Here is a 22967-nt window from a genome sequence, read left to right on the forward strand (position 1 = left end):
TATTTAATTAGTAATAATTGAAAAGAAAAATGAGATTTTATACAATTTTTTATTTTATGTTTTCTTAAAAATCTTTTAAAACTTAGAAAATAATTACATGTAAGTTAAAAATGACTTTCATACAGTAAGGTATCATTAATTTTTAAATATATGTAATGTTTAGTATGGAAAAGATGTTCAAAGAAAAGTAAAACATTTCCCTACACAGTGGAAAACCAAGGAAGCAGCATGTAATTTAGTGATAAATATCTCTGAGGACTTTCTAATTACTTTCTAATATGGCATTTATATTTAGAAAATTAATTTGCCTATTTTTAATGGTCCCACATCCAATTATAGAAATATGCTTTTAAGAAATTATTGCTTAAATGATAAAAGAAGCATTAACAGAGTAGATTTTTAAAATCAGAATTTGCACATCTGAGCATTTCACTAGGGTTTAAGACCTTTCCTAGACCTTTGATTTGCTGTGTGTAAGGAAAAAAATTACATATTAAACATTTGCCAACAATTTCCTAATGTGCATTGTAAATACATGATTACATCTGTTTCTTCATATGAGTCTCATAGTGCACACTTAGGGGGCTTTTCTTCTACTGGAATTCAATTGATTTAATTAGCCAAGTCTCACTAATGTGCTAATTGGGAGACAGACTTTTTAGCATTCGCCTGAGATTAGATTGCATTCACGGAATCATAATTATTTTGATGGCTTGCCACAGTGAAATAGATGAACTGTGTACCAGCTAAATTTTTAATGAAGTTAACTTTTACTTTGATTCTTATGTAATTTCTCTCTTTATTTTGTATACAGGGTAATTTCTCTAAGTGTCTTTTGTTTTATTTATTTTTTTCATTTGTCACTCTCTGATATGCCACATCTTGAATATTTTAATAACTTTTTTTGGATATTTACAAGACTGTAAAATGAAAGAGGCAAAACAATGTTGATTTGAAAACCGAATGCAGGGGCGCCTGGGTGGCTCAGTGGGTAAAGGCCTCTGCCTTCGGCTCAGGTCATGATCTCAGGTCCTGGGATCGAGCCCCGCATCAGGCTCTCTGCTCTGCAGGGATCCTGCTTCCTTCCCTCTCTCTCTGCCTACTTGTGATTTCTCTCTCTCTGTCAAATAAAATCTTAAAAAAAAAAAAAAAAAGAAAACCTAATGCAGGGGAATAGTAGTATGAAAAATTATATATTAGAGCCCATTTGTGACATGAAATATTTTACCTTAAGTTCTTAATATTTCACATACTATTATAATTTCTGCTCATTTTTTCCTATATTAGATCATCTAAGTTCATGGTTCTTATTCTAATAAACCACTATTATGACCTTGCTATGTTCCAACCACTGTGATAGCATTTGGGATACAAAGAGAACTGTGACTTTCCTCTAGAAGAATTTCATCCAAAAGTAGAATTAATGACTTTACAGAAGAGTTCTGAGGCACACAGGTTTTTTTTTTTTTTTTTTTTTTTTAAGATTTTATTTATTTATTTGACAGAGATCACAGTAGGCAGAGAGGCAGGCAGAGGGAGAGAGGGGGAAGCAGGCTCCCTGCTGAGCAGAGAGCCCGATGCAGGGCTTGATCCCAGGACCCTGGGATCATGACCTGAGCCAAAGGCAGAGACTTTAGCCCACTGAACCACTCAGGCGCCCCGGGTTTTTAATACACTTTTTGGGATGGTTCTTTTTTCCATTTATATGTACATTAAACCTATAATTTAATGTCATGATGAATGTCCCATATTTTTTCATTTTTTTCCTTAGAAATTACTAGGTTCTTATCTTTTTTTCTTAAACAGGTATTTTAGAGATTTTTTTTGCATTTAGAGAAAAGTATGTAAAAAGATATATAGGGGTGGAGTTAAGATGGCGGAATAGTAGGGGTCCCTGAATTTACCTCATCCTTCAAGCACAGCTAGATCAACATTGAACTATTTTGAACAACTAGAAATATGATCTGAGGATTAAGAAAACCATCTGCACAGTTGGAGGGAGAGAGCGTAGTAGATGTGAGGTTGGGAGCTATGAATTGGGGGAGAGGAAAGCTGGGGGACTGCAAATGTGAGCGAACCGTTTCACTGAGCAAAGTCAGGGAGAGGGAGAGAGTGTGAGATAGGGAATATAGTGAATAAGGATCACACAATAAGCTCCAGTGTGGAATTCCCTTGCACTGCCCAGGGAGCCATGGCTCCCCTTCCGAGAGTGCATTTTGACTCTCCAAGGACAAAAGGCCAGCTGGGAGCCCCTGAGTGGTGTTCAATAGCAGGGTCAGAGGTGAGTGCAGAGGGCAGAAAACCTCTTAACTTTAGGCTGTTAGCCACAATATACTTAAACCTCTGTATGCACCCCTTGTGGCTGCTTTTCTGAGACAGAGCTGGGCAGAGAGCAGAGACATGGGCAGACTGTGGATAACCTGGCTGCTGCTTTTTGCTATCTGCTGCAATAGATTCAAACCTCTGTGACTGCTTTTCTAGGACAGAATGAAGTAGAGGACTGAGTTACCCATAATGGCAGATAACCTGGTTCCAGCTTTTCATGGAGTGTTACAATAAACTCTCGGCTCTGCCTGTGCATTGTAAGACTGCTTTTTAGGGACAGGATGGTGGTGGGCGAGCCTCCTCGGTGGACAGGAGTGGGCCTATACCTTACCAGGACCTTTAAAACTTGGAGTTTTTTGAATCCCAGGCGCTAGCCAGAGTTCAAATATAGGAGATCTGTGGTTCTGCATGGTGAGCCAATGGCCCAGGCACAGATAGGTTAGGGCAGGGAACTGATGAATGCCAGGGACACAGGAGATTGTTCACTTTTCTAAGAGGGCTTCCTGAAGAGTAGTGGCCAGAAGTTCCCCTCCCCAGCAACAAGCCGGTAGGGTAAATCCATATTCTTCCTTCTCCGTCAGCTGGATTTCAGAGAGAAATATAGCACCTCCAGGGGAGGCTGGAGTCCCCTACACTAAACCTGCCCCCCTGTGCTTTGTATGGACATCTTTACAAGGGGAACTTGGCTTGTGAGCCAGTCCAGCAGGCCTCTCCTTCAGAAACCAACAGAGGTCACCTACATCTATCAACTCTACTGATTAAAGAATGCTCCAAAACATTAGGTTCCAGTGGAAATAGGAGCAGCCTTCTTTCTTCTTTTTTTTAACCTCCTCTTAATTTTAAAAAAAAATTAGTGTTCTTTTTCTATTTTTTATTTTTTATTCTTTATTCTTTATATTTTTATTTTATTTATTTAAAAAATTTTTTTAATTTGAACAGAGACCACAAGAAGGGGGTAGCAGGAGAGGTAGAAGCCATCTCCCTGATGAGCAGGGAGTCCAATGCAGGTCTTGATCTCAGGACCGTGGGATCATGGGCAGAGCTGAAGGCAGACACTTAGCTGACTGAGCCACCCAGGTGCCCCTATTTTTTGTTTTATATATATATATTTTCTTTTTTTCTTTCTCTCTCTCTCTTTCTTTTTTTGGATCAGGCTTATAGATTTTTGTCTGTTTGCAGTTTTATTCCTTTTCCTTTTATCTTGGATCAGGGTTTTTTGTTTGTTTTTGTTCTCTTTTTTCTCTTACAGGTGTATTTTGACAAACAAATGAAAGCACACTTTCTTAAAATCCAAACACTCCCCATTACAAACAAGGACAAACTTTGTAGAGGAAGGACCAGTGGGAAAGAGCAGCCAAAACCCAATAGCAGAGAGTACACAGCATTCACCAGAAACACTAACTGCAGTTTTTATTTTTGTTGTTTTTCTTTTTTCTGCCTTTCTTTTCTGGACAAAATGATGAGATGGAGAAATTCACCCCAAAAGAAAGAGCAGGAGGTAGTACTCACTGCTAGGAATTTAATCAATATGGATATAAGTAAGTGTCTGAACTAGAATTTAAGATGATTATAAAGTTGGCTCAGCTTGAAGAAAGCATAGAGAACATTAGAGAATCTCTAAATATAGAAATAAAAGGACTAAAATCTAGCCAGGCCAAAATTAAAAATGCTATTAGAGAGATGCAGTCCCAAATGGAGGCTATAAAAACAAGGATGAATGAGGCAGAAAAGTCAGTGACATAGAAGATAAAATGATGGAAAAATAAGTAAGCTGAAGAGGAGAGAGAGAAAACTACGGACCATGAAAGAAGAGTTAGAGAAATCAGTGAATCCATAAAGCAAAATAATATCCTGATAATAGGGGTCCAGAAGATGAAGAGCAGGAGAGAAGGTCAAAAGGTTTACTTGAACAAATTATAACTGAGGATTTTCCTAATCTGGAGAGAGAAACAGGCATTCAAGTCCAAGAGGCACATAGAACCCCCCTCAAAATCAACAAAAATAGGTCAACACCTTGCAATATAATAGTAAAGCTTGCAAATTCTAAAGATAAAGAGAAAATCTGGAAAGCAGCTTGGGACAAGAGGTCCTTAACCTACAAGAGTAGAAACATAAGGGGGCAGTGGACCTGTGGACATAGACCTGGCAGGGCAGAAAAGACTGGCATGATATATTCAACATGTTAAATGGGAAAAATATGAAGCCAAGAATACTTTATCCAGCAAGGCTGTCATTCAGAATAGAAGGAGAGATAAAGAGTTTCCAGGACAAACTAAAACTAAAGGTATTTGTGAGCACTAAACCAGCCCCACAAGAAATTTTAAAGGGGAAACTTTGGGTGGAGAGAGAGCTCAAAAGTAGCAAAGACCAGAGAAGAACAGAAACAATCTACAGGAATAGCAACTTTACAGGTGATACAACGGCACTAAATTCATATCTTTCAATAATTACTCTGTAAATGGACTAAATGCTCCAATCAAAAGACATAGGGTAACATAATGGATTAAAAAACAAGGCCCATCAGTATGCTGTTTACAAAAGACTAGTTTTAGAGACAAAGACACCTCCAGATTGAAAGTGAGGGAGGGGAGAACCATTTATCATGCCAGTAGACATCAAAAGAAAGCTGGTGTAAGAATCCTTATATCAGACAAAATTGATTTTATTTTTTTAAAAAATATACTTATTTATTTATTTGAGAGAAAATGAGAATAAGAGAGATCACAGAGGAAGAGGGAGAAGCAGGCTCTCCAGTGAGCAGGGAGCCCAATGTGGGACTAAATCCCAGGACCTTGTGATAATGACCTGAGCCAAAGGCAGACACTTGACTTATGGAGCCACCCAGGTGCCCCAGACAAACTAGACTTTAACCCAAAAACTGTAATAAGAGTTGAAGAAGGATACTATATCATAATAAAAGGGTCTATCCAACTAGAAGATCTAATAATTATAAATATTTATGCCCCTAACTTGGGAGCAGCCAAATATATAAACCAACTAATAACAAAATTAATGAAACTCATTGATTATTATTTTTATCAAATTTTTAAAGATTTTCTTTTAAAATTTATTTGACAGGGAGAGAGAGATCAAGTAGGCAGAGAGGCAGGGAGAGAAAGTGGGGGAAGCAGTCTCCCTGCTGAGCAGAGAGCCCAATGGGGGGCTCGATCCCAGGACTCTGAGATCATGACTTGAGTCAAAGGCAGAGGCTTAACCCACTGAGCCACCCAGGCACTCTGAAACTCTTGAATAATAGTAATAATAAATAATATATTATTATATTATAATATATTATAATTAAATAAAATAATAATAAATATAATAAATGAATAATAAAATAATAGTAAGAGACTTTAACACCCCACTCACAGCAAGAGACAAGACATCTAAGTAGAAGATCAACAAGAAAGCAAGGACTTTGAAAAACACACTGGACCAGATGGACTTCGCAGATATATTCATAGAATTTCATCCTAAAGCAGCAAAATACACATTCTTCTCAAGTGCACATGGAACATTCTCCAAACAGATCACATACTGAGTCACAAATCAGGTCTCAATCAGTACCAAAAGGCTGAGATTATACCATGCATATTTTCAGACCACAATAGTTTAAAACTTGATGTCAATAACAAGAAAACATTTGGAAGGACCACAAATACATGGAGGTTAAAGAGCATTGTATTAAAAAATGAATGGGTCAACCAGAAAATTAAAGAAGAATTTAAAAAAATACACAGAAGCAAATGAAAATGAAAACAGAATAGTTCAGAACCTTTCAGATGCAGCAAAGGCAGTCCTAAGAGGGAAGTATATAGTAATACCAGCCTTTCTCAAGAAACAAGGAATGTCTCAAATACACAACCTAACCTTACACCTAAAGGAGCTGGAGAAAGGACAGCAAATAAAACTTAAACCCAGAAAGAGAAGAGAAGAGAAGAGAAGTAAAGAATAGAGCAGAAACCAATGATACAGAAATTAAAAAAAAAGTAGAACAGATCAATGAAACTCGGAGCTAGTTTTTTGAAATAAATAATGATTGATAAACCCCTGGCCAGACTTATCAAAGAGAGCGCACGCACGCGAGAGAGAGAGCGAGCGAGGAGGACTCAAATAAATAAAATTATGAATGAAAGGAGATATCACTACCAACACCAAAGAAATTCAATTTTAAGAACATATTATGAGTAACTATATGCCAACAAATTAGGCAATCTGGAATAAATGGATGCATTCCTAGAAACATACAGACTATGAAAACTGAAAGAGGAAGAAATAGATACATGGACAGATCCTAACCAGCAAAGAAATTGAGTCAGTAATCAAAAAGTCTCCCCAAAAACAAGAGTCCAGGGCCAGATAGCCTCCCAGCAGAATTCTACCAAACATTGAAAGAATTAATATCTATTTTTCTGATACTGTTTAAAAAAATAGGAATAGAAAGGAATCTTCAAACTCATTTTATGAGGCCAGCATTACCTTGATCCCCAAGCCAAAAAAAGACCCCACTAAAAAGAATTACAGACCAATATTCCTGATTAACATGGATGCAAAAACTCTAGCCAATAGGATTCAACAGTACATTAGTAGGATTATCCACCACGACTATGTGGGATTTTTTCCTGGGCTTGAAGGGTGGTTCAACATCTTCAAATCAATGTTATGACACATTAATAAAAGAAAGGATAAGAACATATGATCTCAGTAGATCAATAAAAGCATTTGATAAAAATATAGCTTCCTTTCTTGATAAAAACTCTCTGTCATGTATAGATGGAGGGAATGTACCTCAATATCATAAAAGCCATATATGAAAAACCCATAACAAATATCATAGTCATCAGGGAAAAGCAGAGGTTTTCCCTCAAGGTCAGGAAGATGACAGGGTTGTCCACTCTCACTACTGTTTTTCAACATAGTACTGGAAGTCCTAGCTTCAGCAATCAGAACGCAAAAAGAAATAAAAGGCATCCAAATTGGCAAAAAGTCAAACTTTCACTCTGCAAATGACATGATACTCTGTAGAAAACCCAAAGACTCTACCCCAAAACTGCTAGAACAGATACAGGAATTCAGAAAAATGACAGAATATAAAATCAATGCACAGAAGTTAGTTGCATTTCTATACACTAACAATGAGACAGAAGAAAGAGAAATCAAGGAGTAGATCCCACTTAAAATTGCACTGCAAACTATAAGATACCTAGGGATAAACCTAACCAGAGAGGTAAAGGATCTGTCCTCTATAAACTATAGAACACTTGTGGAAGAAATTGAGGAAGACACAAAGAAATGGGAAAACATTTCATGCTCAAAGACTGGAAGACCAAATATCACTAATATGTCTATGCTACCCAAAGCAACCTATCCATTCAGTGCAATCCTTATCAAAATACCATGAGCATTTTTCACAGAGCTGGAACAAAGAATCCTTAAATTTGTATGGAACCAAAAAGACCCTGAATAGCTAAAGTAATGTTGAAAAAGAAAACCAAAGCTTGTGGCATCATAATTCTGGACTTCAAGCTCTATTACAAAGCTGTAATCATCAAGAGAGTATGGTACTAGCACAAAAACCGGATCTATTGATCAATGGAACAGAATAGAGAATCCATAAATGGACCTTCAACTCTGTGGTCAACTAATCTTTGACAAAGCAGGGAAAAATAGCTAATGGAAAAAAGTCTTTCCACTAATGGTGTTGGGAAAATTGGATACCACATGCAGAAGAATGAAATTGGACTACTTTCTTTCACGATACATAAAAGTAAACTCATAATGAATGAAAGAGCTAAATTTGAGGTGGGAATCCATCAAAATTTTAGAGAACAACACAAGCATCCTTTTGGCCTTGGCTACAGCAAGTTATTGCTAGGCATGTCTCTAAAGGCAGAAGAAACAAAAACAAAAATAAATGATTAAGACTTCAAGATAAAAAGCTCTAGCACAGCAAAGGAAACAGTCACAAAACTGAAAGGTAGCCTATGGAATGGGAGAAGAAATTTACAAATGTCTTATCAGATAAAGGTCTAGCAGCCAAAATCTATAAAGAACTTATCAAACTCAACACCCCAAAACCAGAAACTCCAGTCAAGAAATGGGCAGAAGACATGAATAGAATTTCTCCAAAGAAGACATCCAGATGGCCAACAGACACATGAAAAAATTTTCAACATCACTCAGCATCAGGGAAATACATTTTAAAACTACAGTGAGATACCATCTTATACCAGTCAGAATGGTTAAAACTAGCAAGTCAGGAAATGACAGATGTTGGCCAGGATGTGGAGGAAGGGGAAAGCTCTTATACTGTTGTTGGAAATGCAAGCTGGTGCAGCCACTCTGGAAAACAGTATGGAGGCTCTTCAAAAAAGTTAAAAATAGAACTTCCTTACAGCCCAGCAATTTATCCAAAGGTATTTATCCAAAGGATACAAACATAGTGACTTGAAGGGGCACATAGAGCAGCTATGTCCAGCATAGCCAAACTGTGGAAAGAGCCCATATGTCTATAAATGAATGAATGGATTAAATATACAATGGAATATTAGCCATCAGAAAGGATAAATACTTAACATTTTCATTGATGTGGATGGAACTAGAGGGTATTATGCTAAGTGAAGTAAGTCAAAGACAAACACCATATGATTTCACTCATATGTGGAATTTAAGAAACAAAACAGGTGAACATAGGGGAAGGGAAGAAAGAATAAAATAAGATGAAAATAGGGAGACAAACCTAAGAAACACTTGACAATAGGGAACAAACGGAGTTGCTAGAGGGGAGGTGGTGGGGGGATGGGGTAATTGGGTGATGGGCATTAAGGAGGGCACTTGATGTAATGAGAACTGAGTGTTATATATAACTGATGAATCACTAAATTCTGCCCCTGAAACTAATAGTATAGTATATGTTAACTACATAGAATCTAAACAAAGAATTGAAAGATTGAGGTAGTTGCAATATCAGTTATTATGTAAAGAGAGAATCATGTACAACCACTTTGGAACATGGTTTGATGGTTTCGTCAGGAGTTCAAAAGTTTAAAATGAACCTTTGGCCCAGACATTGCACTCCTAGGTGTTTACCAAGAGAAATGAAGGCAGATATGTGAATGTTTATGATAGTATTTTTTTTTATGATAGTATTTTTAATCAGAACCATTGTTATTAACCCCAAACTGGAAGCAACCCAAATGTTCATCACCCAGTAAGTAAACAACAAACTATCCTAATACAATAGAATATTACTCAGCAATTAAATGATATACAGATATACTAAATATGGTGAATCTCAAAATCATTTTGTCGAGTGAACAAGGCTAGAAACAACATACTGCATAATACATGATTTCTTTTATGTAAAACTTTAGAAGTGGCAACTAGTGTGTTGCTGCAGAAAGAAGATCAGTGTTTATGTGTAAAAGTGGGTAGGAAATGGGATGGCTTAAAAAGAACACAAAAAAATTTGGAGGAGTGAAAAAATATTTATTATCTTGATTGTTATGATGGTTTCATGTAGCCGACATATCAAAACATCAAATTGTATACTTTAAATATGTGAAGTTTACTGTGTGTCTAGTATATATTAACAAAATTTCAAAAAGTTACTTGGAATAAGATGAACTTATATATATGTCATAATAATATAGAGCACAATATACAGCACATTAATGACAAATAAAAAGAAGTCATTAAGATGATCATTGCATGAATTGGTAGCGCCAGGGAATAATGGATTTCGTAAAGTGTTTCCAATAGTTTTAAATAACTAATTTTCATTTTAATGTTCAAAGTTTTAGGATGATCCTTTCATTTTGATTCATGAGAGAATAGAGTTTACTTTTAATATCTGCTTTTACTGCTTATGATGTAAATTTTTTGCTGTGAAAGAGGTTGACTATTTAATATTTAAACCTTTTACTATCTACATTTCTGATCATCCATTTTTTCATTTTAAATGTACAATTAGGGAAAAATAATTTATAAAAAATTGTTTATTATTATTCTTATTATTACTACTGTGATTTTGTTGGCATACTGTAGTGATAGAAACTTTCATAGGCACCGTGAACTTAGTAGAGCTCGAGGCTGTTTTTAGACTTAGAGGCTCAATGTGTGTAATAGAATTAATGTGTTAAGTTAGTAACCGGCAGTTTAATTTTGTTAGAGCTGAAAATGTCTCTAATTCAAACATGGTGCTAGAATGGAATCATATTGTTTCTATTTTTGTCATTGGGAGAAGAAATTGGATATAAGGATATAAGAATATAAGAATCTTTGTAGTAGGGTAATTGGATATAAGGATATAGAATATAAGAATCTTGGTAGTAAGGTAATTTTGAGCTGATTGAAATGAAAGAAGAGACATGACACACTGTTCCTTTTATGTAGTATGATATCTTTGTATTGTATAACTTTACTCCTTAAAAAGAATACATATGAAAGAAGTCTTTCATGTTCAATAGCGTTTTTGTTGTTGTTAATTTCCTTGCTATTTAAAAGATATTATTAGTAATCCATGTAATTTTTGAATGCAAAACTTTCAGACTAAAGGCAAAAACAACTATATACAATATCTGAACTGTAATTTAATAGGTATGGTTTTCACAGAAGTGTAGGTTAACAATTTTAAAACTTTCTATGTGATCTAGGAGTAAATGAATAAATATATTGAGGATAATGAGAACTATGTTTTTTACTGTTCGAGAATTGTTATAAATGTGGAACAGAGACCAGAATGCACACTGTAGATTTAAGTTGGAATTGAAGGTGTCATTATGAGCCAATCATTTTTGTGCATTTATAGACATAAACTTAGAGGTATTTGTATACGTATATGTATCTCTGTCTGCTAAATAGGCTCGTATAGCAATGGTCACACTTTGTTCTCAGATCTTGGTTTCTAAGAACCATTCCTCACTTAAAGGTTCCAGAGATCCCTAGAGAAATGGCTGATTCCAGTGCAGAAGCAGGAATATCTTGCTGTGTTAAAAGTTAATGCACCAAAAAAGTGATTAGAGCCTGTCAAGAGGACACAGGAGCCAGATTGAAGGTGCTCCCACTGGGTAAATCTGGCAAAATTTGAGCATCAAAATAAATAATAATGATAATGAATTATAACCCATAGAATAAAATGGGAATTAATTAACATGTTTGAACTGAATTGAACTGACCATGGTATTACTGCCTTTTATCATTAGTGTGCTTTTATCTATTTATTCTCATGTCTCTTGTAGTTTTTGTTTTATAATTGTAGTTGCTATTTTATTTGGTGCATGAATAGTCATAAATTTTATATCTTCAAAGTGAATGTGTCTTTTGGCATTGAAAGTGTTCTTCATTACATTTAATATTTTTGGCTGGAATTCTGATTTATCTGATATTATGATCATAACCTCTTCTGTTATTTACCTTTGCCTGTCATACCTTTATTTTTATTCATCCTGTTATTTTTTTTAGACTTTACAAATTACTATATTTTGTGTTTGTACAAAGCATATAGTTGTTGGTTGGTTGTTATTATTACCCAATTTGAAACTCATTTTATTTTGGTAAGTGAATTAAGTATTGCTTTGAGTAATATATGTGGTCTCTACTGTACCATATTTTGTTTTACTACATATTATATTACATTTTATCATATTTCTTCACATTTTTTTCATTTAGTCTTTAATGATGTCAATTTATTTATTTGGGAATATTTGCATTTTTGCTATAGTTGTTACTTTTGTACTTAGGCTTTTTGAAAATTCCCTTAATCCCATTTCCTTATTTGTCTTTTTACTTTCTGGTTTGTTAGTTTTTAATGGCATCCCTTGATTACGATATATAACTTACATAAAATCAAGAACTTTTAAATTTTTTCTTGTTCCTCTCTCTTCTTCTGCCATTATTCAATTACATTACTTCTATTTTGTTTTAGTCTTAAATCTATTAGGACATATACGAAGTATGTTTGTAAGTCATTTTGTTGAAGTTTTACCTGTCATATCTTGGTTAGATGATACTCTTATCAGTTTCTCATAAGTATAGTATTAACTTAATCCCTGTGCGTTTGAATTCTTTTTCCTAAAGTCTTGATACTTTTAAGGCTGGTTTGGCTATGTTTATTGTTCCTGGTTGATATTTTCTTTGTATGTGTGTTTATTAAAAATAATAGTTCTGTACATGTAAAAATGCTCAACATCACTCATCATCAGGGATATATAAATCAAAACCACAAGATACTACCTCACACTGCTCAGAATGGCTAAAAGTAATAATTCAGGAAACAACAGAAGTTGGCAAGGATGTGAAGAAAGGGGTACCTTCTTATACTGTTGGTGGGAATGCAAACTGGTGCAGCCACTATGGAAAACATCATGCAGTTTCCTCAGAAAGTTAAAAATAGAACTACTTTCCAATCCAGCAATTGCACTGCTAGGTATTTATCTAAAAGTTACAAACATAGTGATTTGAAGGGACACCTGCACCATAATGTTTATAGCAGCAATGTCCACAGTAGCCAAACTATGGAAAGAGTGCAGATGTCTATAGATGAGTGAATGGATAAAGATGTGGTGTGTAAACACATACATACATACCACATCTTGTATATACATACATTGTATTCCATTGTGTATATAGATACACAGTGGAATATTACTCAGCCATCAAAATTAAAATCTTGCCATTTATAATGACATAGATGGAACCAAAGTGTATTATGTTAAGTGAAATAAGTCAGTCAGAGAAAGACAAATTCCATAAATACCATGAAATAACCATGATTTCACTTATATGTAGATTTAAGAAACAAAACGGATGAACATAGGGAAAGGGAAGTAAAAATAAAATAAGATAATAACATAGAGGCAAACCATAAGAAACTCTTGACAATAGGGAACAGAGGATTGCTGGAGGAGTGATGGGCGAGGGATGGGGTAATTGGGTAGTGGGCATTAAGGAGGGCATTTGATGTAATGAGCAGTATTATATCCAACTAATAAATCACTAAATTCTACCCCTGAAACCAATAATGTACTATTTTAAATTAAAAAATAAGTCTTGTTATATTTTTGAAAAGTCTGAAGCCTGTCTAATTTTATTGCTTTTGTAAGTTTTTTGTTTTGTTTTGCTTAGAGGTCTTGAGGATTTTAGAAAAAATTGTATTCCAGTGTATTTATTGGCACATTTCCGGAATTGAATATTTCAGTTTCAGTTTTCCTTACATAGAAATTGGTTCCTTTCAATATGTATATTCAAACAGATTTTTTTTTTTAAAGATTTTATTTACTTATTTGTCAGAGAGAGCGAGAGTGAGCACAGGCAGACAGAGTGGCAGGCAGAGTCAGAGGGAGAGGGAGAGGGAGAAGCAGGCTCCCTGCAGAGCAAGGAGCCTGACGTGGGACTCGATCCCAGGACACCGGGATCATGACCTGAGCCGAAGGCAGCTGCCCAACCAACTGAGCCACAGATTTTTTAACTTACAAAATTTTGTCCTTCATTATTGCCTTAAATATTAGTTTGTTCTGTTAAATGCAGAATAGGGATTGTATTTAAGAATTCCCCGAGTAGAACTCTCCTACACTGTTGGTAGGAATGCAAGTTGGTGCAGCCACTCTGGAACACAGCATGAAGGTTCCTCAAAATGTTGAAAATAGAACTACCCTATGACCCAGCAATTGCACCACTGGGTAGTTACTCTAAAGATACAAATGTAGTGATCTGAAGGGGCACGTGCACCCGAATGTTTATAGCAGCAATGTCTACAATAGCCAAACTATGGAAAGAACCTAGATGTCCATCAACAGATGAATGGATCAAGAAGAGGTGGTATATATACACAATGGAATACTATGCAGCCATCAAAAGAAATGAAATCTTGCCATTTGCAACGACGTGGATGGAACTAGAGAGTATCATGCTTAGCGAAGTAAGTAGATCGGAGAAAGACAACTATCATATGATCTCCCTGATATGAGGAAGTGGAAATGCAGCATGTGGGGGTTAAGGGGAAGAAGAAATGAAACAAGATGGAATCGGGAGGGAGACAAACAATAAGTGACTCTTAATCTCACAAAACAAACTGAGGGTTGCTGGGGGGAGGTGGGTTGGGAGAGAAGGGTGGAGTTATGAACATTAGGGAGGGTATGTGTTATGGTGAGTGCTGTGAAGTGTGTAAACCTGGTGATTCACAGACCTGTACCCCTGGGGATAAAAATATGTTATATGTTTATTAAAAAATAAAAACAAACCCACATTCTAAAAAAAAAAAAAAAAGAATTCCCTGAGTAGAAAAAATCATTTAAGCCATGTAAATAAATTAAATCTATCTCATTTTATGAATATAAATAAAACTTAATTTAGGTTATTTCTTGTAAATGTGTCTGACAATCAAAAGAAACAAGTAATATTCCTAAAAGTGGTATGAGATGATCACTTTTAACCAATTCCAGCCTTCTAGAAATCCACATTGTAATACCAATCATTGTAAAGGTAAACAGCTTCCTCATAGTCAGTTTATGAGCATCCTATAACATTATGCCTCTCAGCCTTTTATCAGTTTTTATGGTTGGAGACATCCAGTTTGCAACAGTTTTTATATGTCTTAAACTCTTACTAATACTATTCCTTGATATAGTGGTTTTAATTTTCCTGTTTCTGGATTTTTGGTAGTTCCATTTTTTTTTTTAATCTTTAGGGACATGATTTATACATACATTGGATCTCCTCTACCTGTCTTCCATTTCAAACCACTTTTTCTCTGACCCTTCACTTCTTTATCTTATATTCTTATTCTTTATTTTCCTTGATTTTTGCCAATACTTCTTATGAAATTTTTATGTGAACTTTTTCTTCCCTGGTTACCTTGTAGCTTGGTCTTATATCTTAGATGGCCCCATATAACATATATATGTTTTATATACACACACACACACACACACACACACACATATATATATAACATAGACCATATAACATATATATGTTTTATATATATATAACATAGACCATAAATCATATATATAACATAAATCATAACACATATATAAATCATATAACATAGACCATAACATACATATACACATACATATGTAAATTTTTTTACTGTAAGTCAAATTAACTTTTATTTTTTCTTAATTTCTGTTATTTTTAAACTGTATTCAAGAATTTTTTTTAATCCCCAAAAGCTTTATTGTAGAAATTTAATTTGGTTTATAATTTTGTGTTACAGCTTTCTTCTGGTGTGTATGTGTGTGTGTGTGTGTGTGTGTGTATGTTTGGCAGGTGCAGCATTTAGAATTTTGGTGTTTTTCTCTTCTCCTTTTAGAGATGTAGACTGAGCGTGTATATATATACACACACACACTAAACCACAACATATATATATATATTGTATGGTTTCATACCTTTTGACTTAGATATCCCTTAATCTATAGACATTTAATCAGGAACACACATAGTAGTCAGTTTTCTGGGGAAAGTTGTTTTAATCCTCTAGGATATGACAGAATGATAAGAGAACATGTGACAGAGGATCTTATATTTGATGATAGATCACTATGATAATGTAAGTTTGCACAATAAGGAGAAATTATTTTTTCTGGTTGGACGAGAGAACTTTTAAAGGATTGAGGAAGGTTTTTAAATTATTAAGGAATATGTAGTTTATAGAGCACTGAACTGTAAGTGAGAGATTGGATTCTTGTCCTGACTCTGTTAGTGATGAGCCTTAATGTGAAACAAAGTCATCTTGTTTGTGGGCAGGGTGACCTACAACTTAGAGATAAATATTCCAGGGTTTTGAACTATTATTAGATATGAAAAGAAATTAAAAACGATATTCATCTGAAATCCTCTGAAGAAATTACTGAATGTTCATTAATTATCTTTTTAGTGTTGGAAAGCAGGTCAATACTTCTCGTTGTTTATGCTTCTACTATAGATGATGACAAAATTGCTTTCTGATGTGGCAGGGACTGATTAAATATAAGAATTTGGCCTCTAAGTGGAGTTTTATAAATTTAGAGCCATAGATAAGACATTCTGGATGAAAAAAAGGGCTGAACTGCTAATCAAGAGTTGCCTGTTCTATTCATCTCATACACTGTGTTCAAGCCCTAATCTAAATAAATCTTTAATAATATCTAAATGCTTTAAAAATACCGATTTAAATGACTTATAAGATCTAAAACTTATCTGTTTAAAAATGCATCAAAGTGTTTATCTTTGGATCACTAAATAATTAGTTTACTTGGGCTCCACAAAGCTCCCTAGAATTTGTGAATATGATGAATTATCACTCCCATGATTAAATTAGGATATATGACACAGCTGACCTTAAAATAGGGAGATTCTTCTGAATTATCTAGGTGGACCCAGTGTAATCACATTAGCCCTTAAGTGTGGAGAACTCTGTCCATCTGGGAGCAGAAGGAGAAGCCTGAGGAATTAGAATTGGAGAAAGACTGAATAGATCATTGCTGCTTGAACATAGCCACAGCCACATGAAAAGAAAGTGGAAGTCTTTAGGAACGGAGAGAAGCTCCCAGCTAATAGCCTGAATGAAAATAGGAACTTCAGAATTTGCTAAGGCACTGGAATTTGCTAACAAACTGCATCATCTTGGTACTAGATACTTCCCCTGACCTTTCAGGTTAAGAGTTCAGCTTGGCTGACAGCTTGGTGTTGGGCTTGTGATACCCTGAGAATAGAATCCAGCCATATCTGCTCCAGACTCCTGACCTACAGAACTGTAAGCTAATAAGAATGTATTGTTTTAAGCCACTAGGCTTGTGGCAGTTTGTGGCATTAGAAAATAAATACATTAGTCCACAAAAAGACCCTTACTTTTCTCATACTAAATTTACTTGATGTCCCTAAGAAATAATTTGACTTAATCTGTTGAAATTAATAAATGTTTTAAATTTAAAAGAGAAAACGAGGAGCATGTATTTTGATTCCAATTCATGCTTAATACTTCTCTGATTGTCTAAAATGTAATTTGATTTTCTTCTGCATTTCGTATATGAGTAGAAACACTGTACATTTATATGATGAGAATTTTTGATACTTAGGAACATTATTAAATGATGATGTAATCACTGATTAATGTGCCAACACCATTTGCAATAGAAGAGTGCTGAAAATGCAGAAGTGATAATGAAATGCAGATACTGAGAAGAAAATGTATTAATTTTATTGATTTAAAAAAATCAAAGCAGGGACAGTTTTTCATACTTAATTAAATAGAGACTAAAGCACATTCATAAAATCAAGAGTAGGAAATATTGTGTATTAATAGATTTTTTTTAACAACACTGTAGGTACTATTTAAGAATGTCACATTGTGTTATTGTTTGGTAGAAAGTTAGAGCTTTCTTGCATTTTTAAGTAGTACTGTACATCAACTTGAATTTGTACTGTCTATGTTTTAATGGTATACATTAAAAATGATTAGTATGAAAACATTATTTAATTTGCCTCAAATAATCAAATTTCTGTAGATCTTAGATAATATTATATTGTTTGGCCTAAAAGCCTTTCAGAGCACAATATGTTTTTTATTATTAGATTAAATATGTTGCCTTTAAAAGGGAAAGACAAAGATAGTTTTTACTGACTTGGAAGAAAGGGAGAGAAGAGTAAAGGAGGAATGCAGATATTAAGAGTATTAAAAATTGAGCACCTTCCTTTCATTCTGAAAAGAAATCACATTAGTATACCAAAATGAAGGCTTTAGAAATGTTTTGAAAACATATTCTGTAAATCCAATGTGTGGTTTATAAATATTTTAGTTCAATTAAATACTAGTTCGAGTCAGACTTATATTCAAAGATTTTTAAAGTTCATATTTTATTTTTAATAATGAAATCTGATAATAAAATGGCCAGGAGTTTCAGAATATATAATTTCTATTTTGAAGAGATATTAAACAATAATTTAAAAAAGCAATTCACCAATTTTTAGTGTTATATCACAAAATATAGCATGCAAAATAATGTTTTGTACCCTTACATTCATAGGGAGTATATTTATACTAGCAGCTTGGGAGTGGGTTGGAGGGAGAAGGCAGGAGCAGTACTCACTGGCTTCCCTGTTTTTTGGGGGAAAATCACTGCCAGCCCCTAATGCCTACTTAATTAGAAGCTTAGTCCAATAAACTTCTTTCATGAAAAGACTGGGAGATGGGCAATTTTGCCTGCTCCCTCTTTGGTGGTTAGGTGTGGTGAGTGAACCACCATTAAGAATTTCTTTGGTATAGTCTTATGGGCCTTGTGCGCACAAGCCTGCTGGATTTTAGAGCTATGTGTTTTGGGAGCTCTTTGCTCTGGTGAGAGTTTAACATTTGGGCTGCTACATGTGGAGTTCCAAATCTTCCTATTCCTCAGGAAATAGCTAGGAGTTGGGAGTTTCCTCCTGATTGGTGCTGTTTTGGAGTGGGGTTCATGGGAAGAGTGTGCTTCAGCCTTTCCTAACCATTTAGATGTGAGTATTTTCTCATTCATCCAGTGTGTAGGAGTTGCTCAGCTAGTTTCCTGAACTTGTTAAAGGATGAGAGGGAATTGCTCCATATATAGCTGTATGTCTAGTGCATTTGTGGGAGGAGGAGAGCTCAGGATCTTTCCATGTTGCCCTGCTGGCTGATTCTCAGTAAATATTCTGTTTTTATTATTTTGATTATTAATTATTTCTTGATTTTTATTTATTGGCAAATTTTATTTAATTTGAAAATTAACCAATCATGTCTTTTTTCCATTTTGTGTTGTAAAATGTATGCTTTTCTTACTACTTTCTGAGATATTCATGTATTACAGACAAGAACCCACATAAGAACTATACTACTACTACTACTAGTTAATTACTAATTGGAATTTATTATTTTCTTTAAAATATTTTGCAATAATCTTTACATGGAAAAGTCTTAATTTTTTTTACACTTTTATTGATCTTTTCTTTTCAGTTTATTCTGTTGTTTTGTTTTTGCTCTTTGATTTTAAGGCCCTTATCATCTTGAAACTAGCTAAATAAAGAAATTTATATTAGTTCTTGTTATTTATTTAATATACCATTTTAATTTTTGGTTTACAAAATATTTCAAACATATGGAAAATGACAGAGGATAGCACAACAAAGATTTTCACATTTGTCATCCTGTTCTATCATTCACATGCTGCCATACATTTTAAACATGCTCAAATCACAATAAAACTATCTAAACCTAGTATATGCCCAATATATGTCAACATTTATTATTTGTGGCTTTTTAACCCTACTCGCGATTGAGTTGAGTGATAGTTTATCATCTTATCTACAGCTGCTGTTGAAGTTCATTTGTATATATCTTTGGTCAGTTTTCAATATCTGGTAGGCCTTCACCTAGGGCAGTTCTGCTGGATTAAATCCTGCCATTGTCCTCCACCCCCTAAGTTTATTTTTCAGTACTTTGAACCTTGGAGTAAATGGAAAAGTATAGTACTAAGTACTACTAATGGAGTAATAGAGTATTTTCTCTCTATCCCTGACTATAATGTTTTGCTTTTATGATGGGTCTTTATACAATGCTATGTTCTGTGACTAGTTCTCCTATTCTCTACTGGTAACCTTTATACTCTGACAGTGAAAAGTTGTTCTTTTTTTTTTTTTAATTTAATTTCTTTTCAGTGTAACAGAATTCATTGTTTATGCACCACACCCAGTGCTCCATGCAATACCTGCCCTCCATAATACCCACCACCTGGCTCCCCCAACCTCCCACCCCCCATCCCTTCAAAGCCCTCAGATTGTTTTTCTGAGTCCATACTCTCTCGTGGTTCATCTCCCCCTCCCAATTTCCCTCACCTCCCTTTTCTCCATCTCCCCATGTCCTCCATGTTATTTGTTATGCTCCACAAGTAAGTGAAACCATATGATAATTGACTCTCTCTGCTTGACTTATTTCACTCAGCATAATCTCTTCCAGTCCCATCCATGTTGATACAAAAGTTGGGTATTCATCCTTTCTGATGGAGGCATAATACTCCATAGTGTATATGGACCGCATCTTCCTTATCCATTTGTCTGTTGAAGGGCATCTTGATTCTTTCCACAGTTTGGCGACCATGGCCATTGCTGCTGTGAACATTGGGGTACAGATGGCCCTTCTTTTCACTACATCTGTATCTTTGGGGTAAATACCCAGTAGTGCAATTGCAGGGTCATAGGGAAGCTCTATTTTTAATTTCTTAAGGAATCTCCACACTGTTCTCCAAAGTGGCTGCACCAACTTGCATTCCCACCAACAGGATAAGAGGGTTCCCCTTTCTCCTCATCCTCTCCAACACACGTTGTTTCCTGTCTTGCTACTTTTGGCCATTCTAACTGGTTTAAGGTGGTATCTCAATATGGTTTTGATTTGAATCTCCCTGATGGCTAGTGATGAACATTTTTTCATGTGTCTGATAGCCATTTGTATGTCTTCATTGGAGAAGTGTCTGTTCATGTCTTCTGCCCATTTTTTGACATGATTATCTGTTTTGTGTGTGTTGAGTTTGAGAAGTTCTTTATAGATCCTGGATATCAGCCTTTTGTCTGTACTGTGATTTGCAAATATCTTCTCCCATTCTGTGGGTTGCCTCTTTGTTTTGTTTACTGTTTGCTTTTGATCTTGATGAAGTCCCCAAAGTTCATTTGTGCTTTTGTTTCCTTTACTTTGGAGACAGATCTTGAAAGAAGTTGCTGTGGCTGATGTCAAAGAGGTTACTGCCTATGTTCTCCTCTATGATTCTGATGGATTCCTGTCTCACGTTGAGGTCTTTTATCTATTTTGAGTTTATCTTTGTGTACGATGTAAGAGAATGGTCGAGTTTCATTCTACATATAGCTGTCCAATTTTCCCAGCAACATTTATTGAATATACTGTCTTTTTTCCAATGTATATTTTTTCCTGCTTTGTCGAAGATTATTTGACCAGAGAGTTGAGGGTCTATATCTGGGCTCTCTACTCTGTTCCACCGGTCTATATGTCTGTTTTTATGCCAGTACTGTGCTGTCCTGGTGATCACAGCTTTGTAGTAAAGCTTGAATCAGGTAACGTGATGCCGCCAGTTTTGTTTTTCTTTTTCAACATTTCCTTAGCAATTCAGGGTCTCTTCTGATTCCATACACATTTTAGGATTATTTGCTCCAGCTCTTTGAAAAATACCGGTGGAATTTTGATCGGAATGGCATTGAAAGTATAGATTGCTCTAGATAGTATAGACATTTTAACAATGTTTATTCTTCTGATCCATGAGCATGGAATGGTGTTTCATCTTTTTGTGTCTTCTTCAATTTCTTTCATGAGTGTTCTGTAGTTCCTTGAGTACAGATCCTTTACCTCTTTGGTTAGGTTTATTCCCAGGTATCTTATGGTTCTTGGTGCTATAGTAAATGGAATCAATTCTCTATTTTCCCTTTCTGTGTTTTCATTGTTAGTGTAGAAGAAAGTAACTGGTTTCTGTACATTGACTTTGTATCCTGCCACATTACTGAATTGCTGTATGAGTTCTAGTTAGTTTGGGGTAGAGTCTTTTGGGTTTTCCATATAAAGTACCACATCATCTGTGAAGAGAGAGAATTTGACTTCTTCATTGCCAATTTGGATACCTTTTATTTCTCTTTGTTGTCTGATTGCTGTTTCTAGGACTTCTAATATTATGTTGAACAAGAGTGATGAGAGTGGGTATCCTTGTCATGTTCCTGATTTCAACAGGAAGGCTGTGAGCTTTTTCCTGTTGAGGATGATATTTGCTGTGGGTTTTTCATAGATAGATTTTGTGAAGTTCAGGAATGTTCTCTCTATCCCTACACGTTGAAACATTTTAATCAGGAACAGATGCTGGATTTTGTCATATGCTTTTTCTGCATCAATTGACAGTACCATGTGGTTCTTCTCTCTTCTCTTATTGATTTGTTCTATCACATTGATTGATTCACGAATGTTGAACCATCCCTGCAACCCAGGGATGAATCCCACCTGGTCATGGTGGGTAATCTTTTTAATGTGCTGTTGGATCCTGTTTGCTAGGATCTTGTTGAGAATCTTAGCATTCATATTCATCAGTGATACTGGTCTGAAATTCTCCTTTTTGGTGTGGTCTTTGCCTGGTTTGGGTATCAGGGTAATGCTGGCTTCATTAAAAGCGTCTGGAAGTTTTCCTTCTGCTTAATTTTTGAAACAGCTTCAGAAGAATGGGTGTTATTTCTTCTTTGAAAGTTTGGTAGAATTCCCCAGGGAATCCATCAGGTCCTGGGCTCTTGTTTTTTGGGAGGTTTTTTTATCACTGCTTCAATCTCGTTACTAGATATCGGTCTATTCAGGTTGTCAGTTTCTTCCTGGTTCAATTTTGGAAGTTTATAGTTTTCCAGGAATGCATCCATTTCATCTAGGTTGCTTAACTTATTGGCATATAACTGTTGATAATAATTTCTGATGATTGTTTCTGTTTCCTTGGTGTTAGTCATGATCTCTCCCATTTCATCATAGTTTTATTAATTTGGGTCCTCTCTCTTTTCTTTTGGATTAGTGTGGCCAATGGTTTATCGATCTTATTGATTCTTTCAAAAAACCAGCTTCTAGTTTCATTGATACGTTCTACTGTATCTCTAGTTTCTATCTCATTGATCTCTGCTCTAAT

The 22967-nt window shown here is 35.1% G+C and overlaps 1 protein-coding gene across 1 annotated transcript in view; it reads left to right on the forward strand.

Moving 5' to 3' along the window:
• Window positions 1-22967, forward strand: part of STPG2 (sperm tail PG-rich repeat containing 2) — a 345708-nt gene that overhangs the window by 216772 nt on the left and 105969 nt on the right. The window lies entirely within an intron of this gene.

Source organism: Neovison vison, chromosome 11 (assembly GCF_020171115.1).
Source record: "Neovison vison isolate M4711 chromosome 11, ASM_NN_V1, whole genome shotgun sequence".
In the NCBI taxonomy this organism is placed as follows: domain Eukaryota; kingdom Metazoa; phylum Chordata; class Mammalia; order Carnivora; family Mustelidae; genus Neogale; species Neogale vison.